Genomic DNA, 8,463 nt, shown 5'->3' on the forward strand with positions numbered 1-8,463 from the left:
CCAGAATCGGCGTTCCATGGCATGAACCTGGCCCAACGCCAACATGATCTCCCAATCGCCACATGCTGTTCTTCTAGGAACATCTGTGTCCATGTCCTTATCAGGACTGTAATTGCGCTGTCGTCGCTTCCTCGCCTGGTTTTGCAGGTACTGCACATACTGCTGGATAATGTTTGAGGTATTTACAATGGTCAAAACTGCAGCGGAAATCTGAGCAGGCTCCATGCTTGCCGCGCTATGGCGCCTGCACAGGTAATCCTGGAAAAAGAGCGTGAAATGTAGGAGAGCTGTTCGGTTCAAGATGGCCAATAAAAGGCTGGAAATGGTTGTCTTCTGTAGCTTTCACGGAGGCGGGAAGCTCGCTAGCGCTGCAAGAGTGGGAAAGCAGAGTTTGCGGCGGAAGCTGTGCGTCTCAGTTCACGATGGCCGAAAAAAGGCGGGAAATGGTTAGATAAAAGAGTAGATAGAAAGACGAGAGGACATGCAAGGTGGATTCATAGTACCGTCTGCTGGCAGTATGGCGTCTGCCGTAGCTTTCACGGAGGGAGGCGCGAGTGATGACACACACCCAGAAACACCTGCGAGAATGTTTTTGCCCCATCATGCACTGGGAGCTTAACCCAGAATTCCAATGGGCGGCAGAGACTGCAGGAACTGTGGGATAGCTACCCACAGTGCACCACTCTGACATTCTATGCTAGCTTCGGTACTGTGGACGCACTCCGCTGAATTCACGCGCTTTAGTGGGGACACAACACCGAATGTATAAAATCGCTTCCGAAAATTCAAATAGAATAATTTCAAATTAATTTTGTACTGTAGACGTACCCTCAGAGTAGTATGTGGGTCAGTATAACTGAAATCCTCTGCACTACTTTAAATATTACTCCTTAAACACTTGCAAAACTAAGGGTCTGAGTCACCATTGTCTTATTCCATTGTATGACTGTGTAACTTCATTGACGACATAAAATTGGAATAATGCAGGGGTGAAGCAGGCCCTTAGTTTTTAAATTGAATTTACTTTTTGTTAGAGGAAATTTAAGAAGCACCTGTAAAACTCCTATATAAAAGGCTAAATTGTCCTTTATGCAAGTTATTTCTAATCCATCCTCTTTGTACAGTGAGCTTCTTTCTGAAACATTTCCCACCATTGCTAACTCTAGTGCAGCTTCACCAATGGCAGTAACAGTGGGTATGCCCAGTGTACTCAAGTGTTGCCCACTGCTGGCATTTTTAACCTCAGTACTCTGTAGAACTGATTTGAGAAGGGTTAGATGAGAAGGTGTTTATAAGACAAGTAGCTGCCTTTAGTCCTGTCTATATTAGCACTCCAGCTATCGCTACCTTTGGTTATAACCATGTATAATTCCCACTGATACTAATGAAAATTTATTTACATCAATTTCAAGGATAGGCTTCAAAGGCCATATTTTCAAAGGAACCTCAACTTGACTCATGTCCATTCCCAATTTTTATGAACACTCACTTGTGCACACCAGGAATAGAATATGCACCAAAATATTTTTGCTCAATTTCTTCCCTGTTTATACTAAAGTTGGGTACCCAAATTGGTTATGTGCATGTAAATTCAATTATTTGTATTCACAAATAGCACAGAATATATGCATAGACATGACTATATGCACAAAGCTGTGTGCTCACAGTGTCTTTGGATGAAATCCTGGCACCATTGACTTCAGTGAGGCCAGGATTTCACCTTCTATTTCTTTCAAAGTGGGTAAGTAGTCTCCATTCCATTTCCAGAATTTTCTGGATCACCATAGGCATGGCAAATACCTTAGGGTGTTTATTAGTGTTTGCTGAATTGTCTTCTTACTCTGGGGATGACATCTCCTTCCTCTGGGTCATGGACATCTGCTCATCCAGAGTATTATCACCCATTTTCTGATCAACCTTACCTTAACAGAATTTATCTTCTCATTGGTGGAGATCTCCTCTTTCTCATGTGGAGGATGGCAGGATGAATAGCCAGGGCAAGAAGGGAACGTCCAGGTCCCGGGTGTCCTTGTTCAAGCTGAAATGTGATCTCTGAAATTAAGAATGAGCAAAGGTAGCCTTTCTTTTTATCTGAGCTATAGGCCATGTAGCAGACAAACATAATGTAAAATGACCCATCCTGGACAGGATAGTAGAAAACGACAAGAAACAAGATGAAGGGATATCTCCAAGGTCCCCTGGAATCCTCTTTGCTGAGGCAGGACCTCCTGGTCCTTTGCTGTTCCCCAAATACTCACTAAAGAGGGATTTACGTTCTAAATTATTCTGCCTCCTCTTCAACATAAGAGGGGCAAAAGGACTCCACAACATGCCCTTGGAGTCAGCACCCTCATAGTGACAGCATCTGATATCTCTCATTAGTTTGCTCTGTCATTATGGGGGGGGAAACATCCAGCTCAAGGGATATGTGATACACTGGGGCCCAAGGTAGTGCTGGCGCCTCACTAGCCTATTTGACAGTGAATGTAGATGAAAAAGAGGCTGCTGCAGAGAAAAGGCCACATAGCTCACCATGGTGGGAGGGAGAGGAGTCCTAATTGGAGCAGGCAATTTGGCGGATTGCGGTTTGTCTGTAGGAGCTTTGTTGAGGAGGCAACATGTATAAGACCAGCGTTGAAAAAACCTCACCCTGCAACTGTTTCATATAATCACATCCATTTTTAAAAAGTTTTAGTTACATTAAATTAAGACTATGTTTTTTCAAGGGTATAGACTGACATGATGGAAGGTGATGAGGTTAACAAGCCCTGACTAGGATGTTATGGTCCTAGAATTACACAAGTCAAAGTACTGGTCCACTAATAAGCTCTGTATGTGTCCTAATGATGTCTTAATTTTATTTATACATGACTTGTTTTTAAACAATGTTCTGTTTTGCAGTCTGTTTTAGTGCTGCTTTTATGGATAGTTCTAAGAAGGCTCAGTAGGTCTAATCCAAATCAATTGTTCTTCCTGATTTCTTACTATTCTCATTGTCCATACATTTTTTTAACCATAGATGGAAATATGTTTATCCTGAAACGTTGTTTTCAGTTAGCACCAAATCCTGGCTGTAAGACAACTGCACCTTGAACTGATTTCTCTTTCACATTTCTCATTTCTCTTTCACATTTTAACATTTCACATTTCTCTTTCACATTTTGTAAACAGATTGGTTCACAATAAAAAATGAGTAAACCTGTGTCCCAGAGTTCAGATTCAGATATAAATTGTCCCAAAGTTCTAAGTGGTGATATTCGAGTTTGTGGTTGTAATATTATTAAATATTACGTCATGTTTCAATAATGTACACAACATAGGATTTGCTATATCAAATCAGACCAATGGCCAATGAAGTTCAGTATCTTGGTCAATACTTGATACTTCCCACCTCTTCTCATGTACACCTAGCTAATTGTGCAATGTTCAACAGCTAAGAAAATCCTTGACACTGCAGTGGATTATGTTATGCCCTCAAACATTCAGAAAAGACTTTGAAATACTTCATGTTTACCATGTTTTTTTTTACCTGTTTATCACTTTCATCTCATTTTTATGCATCAGATTATGAATAAAAAATTGACATTAGTCTGATTATATGCACAAAAATGACTAAAAATCTTTGACCAAAAAATTGAATCGAAGGATTTTAGCTGTTAACACTAAAATTTACGTGCATGCCAAATATTTTCCACCAAAATGTGAGAATAATAAGATTTTTGCTACCTTTAAGCTATACATTTCTTTATAAACAGTACACTTATTAAAATAAGAGGTGTGGTGTTCAGTGATGAGTTTTATTTTAAAAAACAAAATAGAAAACTCTCCACAACAATATTCTTATTGTTATCCGGGCACATTCCCATACTTCCAATCAAGTTTGGCCATTTATAAATGGTAATGGTCGTATTCTTGTTTTCATGCTAACTTGGCTATGAGTCACAAATGTGACTCTTGGTTTCAAGATTAATGAAAGTTTTTAGCAATTAGTAGGATTAAGCTAAGTGCCATAAACTAAGTGCCTTCAGGTCCTGAAGATGAGCTCTGTGAAAACTAGAAAGCTTGTCTCTCTCTCTCACCAACAGAAGTTGGTTAATAAGAGATATTATCTCACCCACCTCCTCTCTATACTAGAGAATAACCCTGCATCATTAAAATCAATGGGAGTTTTTCCTTTGCCTTGAATGGATCAAGGATTAAGCCCATAGTGCACAAGTCCTCCTGCATGTCCTCTGCTCTGGAGTGAAATTCACTCCAAGTAAACAAAGTGGATGCAAAGTATTCTGGATCAGAGAGTGCAACTTCTAAATCCATAATACTCCATTTTACCTTCATGAACAATAATTCAACCAGACAATCTTCCAGTATTTAGTTTGGTACAAACTGTGACATATGAAAAATGCATCAGCGTTAAGAGAATTTTGTCTTAACCAATATTTAACAGAGACTTGATATCCCTCAGAGGGCTCCAATTATTATGTACTGCTCTTGATCCAAAACATTATCTAATATTTTAACATTAAGGCCAAGATTTTCAAGAGGAATTAGTGGTTTTGGGTGCAAACCTAGGACACTTCAAAGGAGTCTGATTTTTAGAGGGTGAATGCTCTGCGATTCCTGAATGTCAGGCCCCTAAAATGAAGCTTCACAACACCTCTGTGAGAAAAAAACAATGCACAGAGAGGTTAAGTGACTTGCTCAGGGTGACACTGAGTCAGTGGCAGGACCAGGAAAATAATCTTGGCATCTTCACTTCTAGTCCTGTGCCTATGAAACCAAGAGTTCTCCAGAATTTTCAGTGTGGGCCAATTCTTAAGAGAACAGATCAACAGCATTAGAACCATCTCTCTTCCAAGAACTCGTCAACATGGGAAAATTAGTATGGAGCAAGCTAGAGTGTGATTTTTTTCCACTAACTTACCCATGTAGATAAGCCCCCACACCCCCTTCAGAGTCCTATTTACCATATCATGCCATACCTGCATTGAGCACAGTATTACATGAAATTATATATGTACAGTTAACATTTAAAATCAAAATGATCTCTATAACCAAAGAAGCTCCTGGCTTCTTGGCTCTGGCTGCTCCTCCCCCTCCTTTTATGGTTGTACTACCCTCTAATAGAGGCTGTTAGGTTTTCTCCTCCATCTAAAACGATTTACCATTGTTTAGTCCATGCTGCACATGTAATTAACTCAAATCTCTTTCAAATGCCCTTGGAAATTTTGCTTAGATGACAGAAAAGATCCTTTAAATCTGACAAGTTTCCTAATTCACTTCCTATTATTAATATACTAGTTTTCAGATCTCCTGTGGCTTTTTGTTTCAGTGGGTGAAATATCTAACCCTGAAAACAAATTATAGAGGAATAGCTCACAGACCTTTATTTATAGTGGTTTAAATAGAACCTCCAACTCTGCAGTTAAAAGGCACAGCGATAAAAGTAAAATTTGCAATACATTTAACAGAGTATGTTAAAGTTTTGAAAAATATCACTTCTCTCTTTGTCAAACCTTTCTGTAACCTTGACAATCACTGGAAGATTATCAGGACGCACAAAAACGTCATGATTAGACAGTTCATTAGCAGGAAGGTACAGAATACTAATCACGAGATTTTCATCTGCAGTGACAAGGGCTGACCTAGCATTCATCTCTTACAGTGGAATCGCTTCCCTGGTGGTATCAACCACACACTATGCAGTAACAACATGTTCTTTGTGCAAGTATTCATCAAAGGTAAGGATAAGTGAATCACACGCTACTGAGTTCTGCAGCTCCCAGGGGAGTCCTGCAGTACCTTAGTAGAGTCAGTTTGTTTTGTCTATAAAGTGTAAAATACCCAGGGGGCACTTTACATGTTAAAAGAAAAACAGCCTAAACTCCTGTCTGAAACTGCAATGATCTGAACAGCCTGTTCCTTAACTGGTTTAAATTGACCATGAGCAAGTACTTGGATCAATAATGCTGTTATAAGTACATACAGTTGAAATATCTAGGGGACAGATTCTGATCCATTACTTCAGATTTACACTGGTGTAACTCTCTCCACTACCCTAGGGTATCTCCACTATCCTAGTGTAACTGAGATCAGAATCTGGTACCTACCAGCCTATAGTAGTAATTTAGCAATTTGTTTTAAAAATATTGATAGCAAGTATGCACTGCCTTAGATGGCTATCCCTTCAGGCATCACAACAATTGAACACTTCATTTTCAGCTATGGAAAACATCTTTCTTTATATAAAAATAATAGCAAATACCATATAATCTTGAGGACACAGGCCCATATTGTTTATAAATTTACCAGCAATTTAGTATGCCTTTCAAATCTTGTGTATTAAACACTTGATAAAAATAATATGATTTCTACTGTCATACTAGAACACAATAGGGTTTATGCTACACAGATAATATGATTGGTTGAAGGAAGGATATGCAAATTGTGGGAATTTGCAGTGTGCAGTCTGCAAGGATCCTATACAATCCTGATTTGAAAATACTTCCATGAAACTCTATCAAAGTTCTTTAAGACCTCACAGGATACTATGATGCTATCAGACCAGGTGCCAGTTCATGCCAATGCCCATAGGCCTCACTGAATACATAGCTGGAAACCAGTGCTCTCTCACCTGTGTGTTAGTATTGTTAAAATAGATGTTAGAGTTATAAGAGTTTGTTTAGTGTTTAGACTTTATGAAATGCTTGTAGGACGCTTCATGCATTAATCTTACTTATAATATCTGTATCCCATGTTATAAGGTAATAGTTAGTGTTTGTTCTTTAACTATAAAAATGTTTGTTAAGACTGTAAACCTCCACAGTTAGGGGAGAAGCATTACCAAGTGTGAAATACTAGTTTAGTACAAGAGATGTCATCTCCTCCAATAAATGAAGGCCTACAGACACCTGACAAACCATTATGGAACATCAGTAGACACATTTGATTGCTTCCCCCACACCCATGAAGAGGGTAAGAGCACAAGCCCTCATCCCATCATGGCTTGAATGATGGAGAAAGGGAATAAAAATTCCCATCAAGGAGGAATTGTTATGCTACTTGGAATTTGGAGAGGACAATATTTCTAAGCATCAGCAAGGGATCCCAAGTTGCTTAGGTTGGGTTAGCCCTAAAGGATACTGAGCTTGCATATTACAGCAGCTTCTATTACTAGTGGAACCCAAGACTAACTCATTTGAGTGTGTATGTTTACCTGCTTTAATCTTGTAACTAACTCTTACTGCTTTTTCCTAGTTAATATGTCTTTAGTTAGTTGATTACAGGATTAGCTACAAGTGTTGTCTTTGGTAAGAGAGAATGCACAATTGATCTGGCATAAGTGACTGGTCCTTTGGGACTGGGAGTAACCAGGATATTGTGATTTTTGGTGTAAGGAACCATCTATCACAAAGACAGGCATGCCTGTGTGCCAAGGTAGACTGGAGTGCTTAAGGGAACTGTCATAAACAGATAGTTAAGGGTTAATGCCTCTTTTACCTGTAAAGGGTTAAGAAGTTCACCTAGCCTAGCTGACACCTGACCAGAGGAACCAATGGGAGGACAAGATGGTTCAAAGGGAAGGAGGGAAGTTCCCTTTGTCTGTGTGAGTTTCACTTTGGACCAGAGTGGGAAAGCTCCAGAATTCAGCCTCTTATTAAGTAGTGAGTATTAGTGAAGGAAATAAATAGGTTTATGTTTATTTCTTTGTAACCTGTCTTGTGCAATTAGAGGAATAGTCAAATTGGGTATTTGGGTATTTTTTGTGTAAGTTTTTGCCCAGGGGAACATCCTCTGTGTTTGGAATCTGTTGTCTGTGAGAGTAGCTGGTATGCTAATCTCTCACAGAGGGTTTTCTTTTTCTTTTCTTTTCTTTTCTTTTCTTTAATTAAAAGCCTTTTTCTTAATACCTGATTGATTTTTCCTTGTTTTAAGATCCAAGGGGGTTGGATCTGGATCCACCAGAAGTTGGTGGGAGAAAGGAGGGGGGATGGTTAATTTCTCCTTGTTTTAAGATCCAAGGGGTTTGGATCGGTGTTCACCAGGGAATTGATGAAGAGTCTCTCAAGGCTACCCAGGGAAGGGAGTTAGCACTCGGGAGTGGTGGCAGCAAAACCAAATCTAAGCTGGTAGTTAAGCTTAGAGCTTCTCATGCAGGTCCCCACCTCTATACCCTAAAGTTCAGAGTGGGGAAGGAACCTTGACAGGAACTGTCTGGGACTCCATGTTAAGGCTGCCATAATGCTGCAGGAGTTCACACATGATACTTGGTTGGTGAAATCTAATGAAAGAACTCACCACCAATTCGGGGTTTGTGCTATTCTTTTGTACTCCTCTTTAGCAATTTATCCATGTTTCTACTTTTTGTATGCTGCCATGCACAAGGAGACCCATCTCCCTCTCGTACACCTACTAGAGGTGTTGCTGGCACAGAGGTGCCCGAGGCAAAGCAACAGGGGTTCGTTG

This window comes from Terrapene carolina, unplaced genomic scaffold (genome assembly GCF_002925995.2).
Source record: "Terrapene carolina triunguis isolate 2854851 unplaced genomic scaffold, T_m_triunguis-2.0 Scaffold210, whole genome shotgun sequence".
In the NCBI taxonomy this organism is placed as follows: Eukaryota; Metazoa; Chordata; order Testudines; family Emydidae; genus Terrapene; species Terrapene triunguis.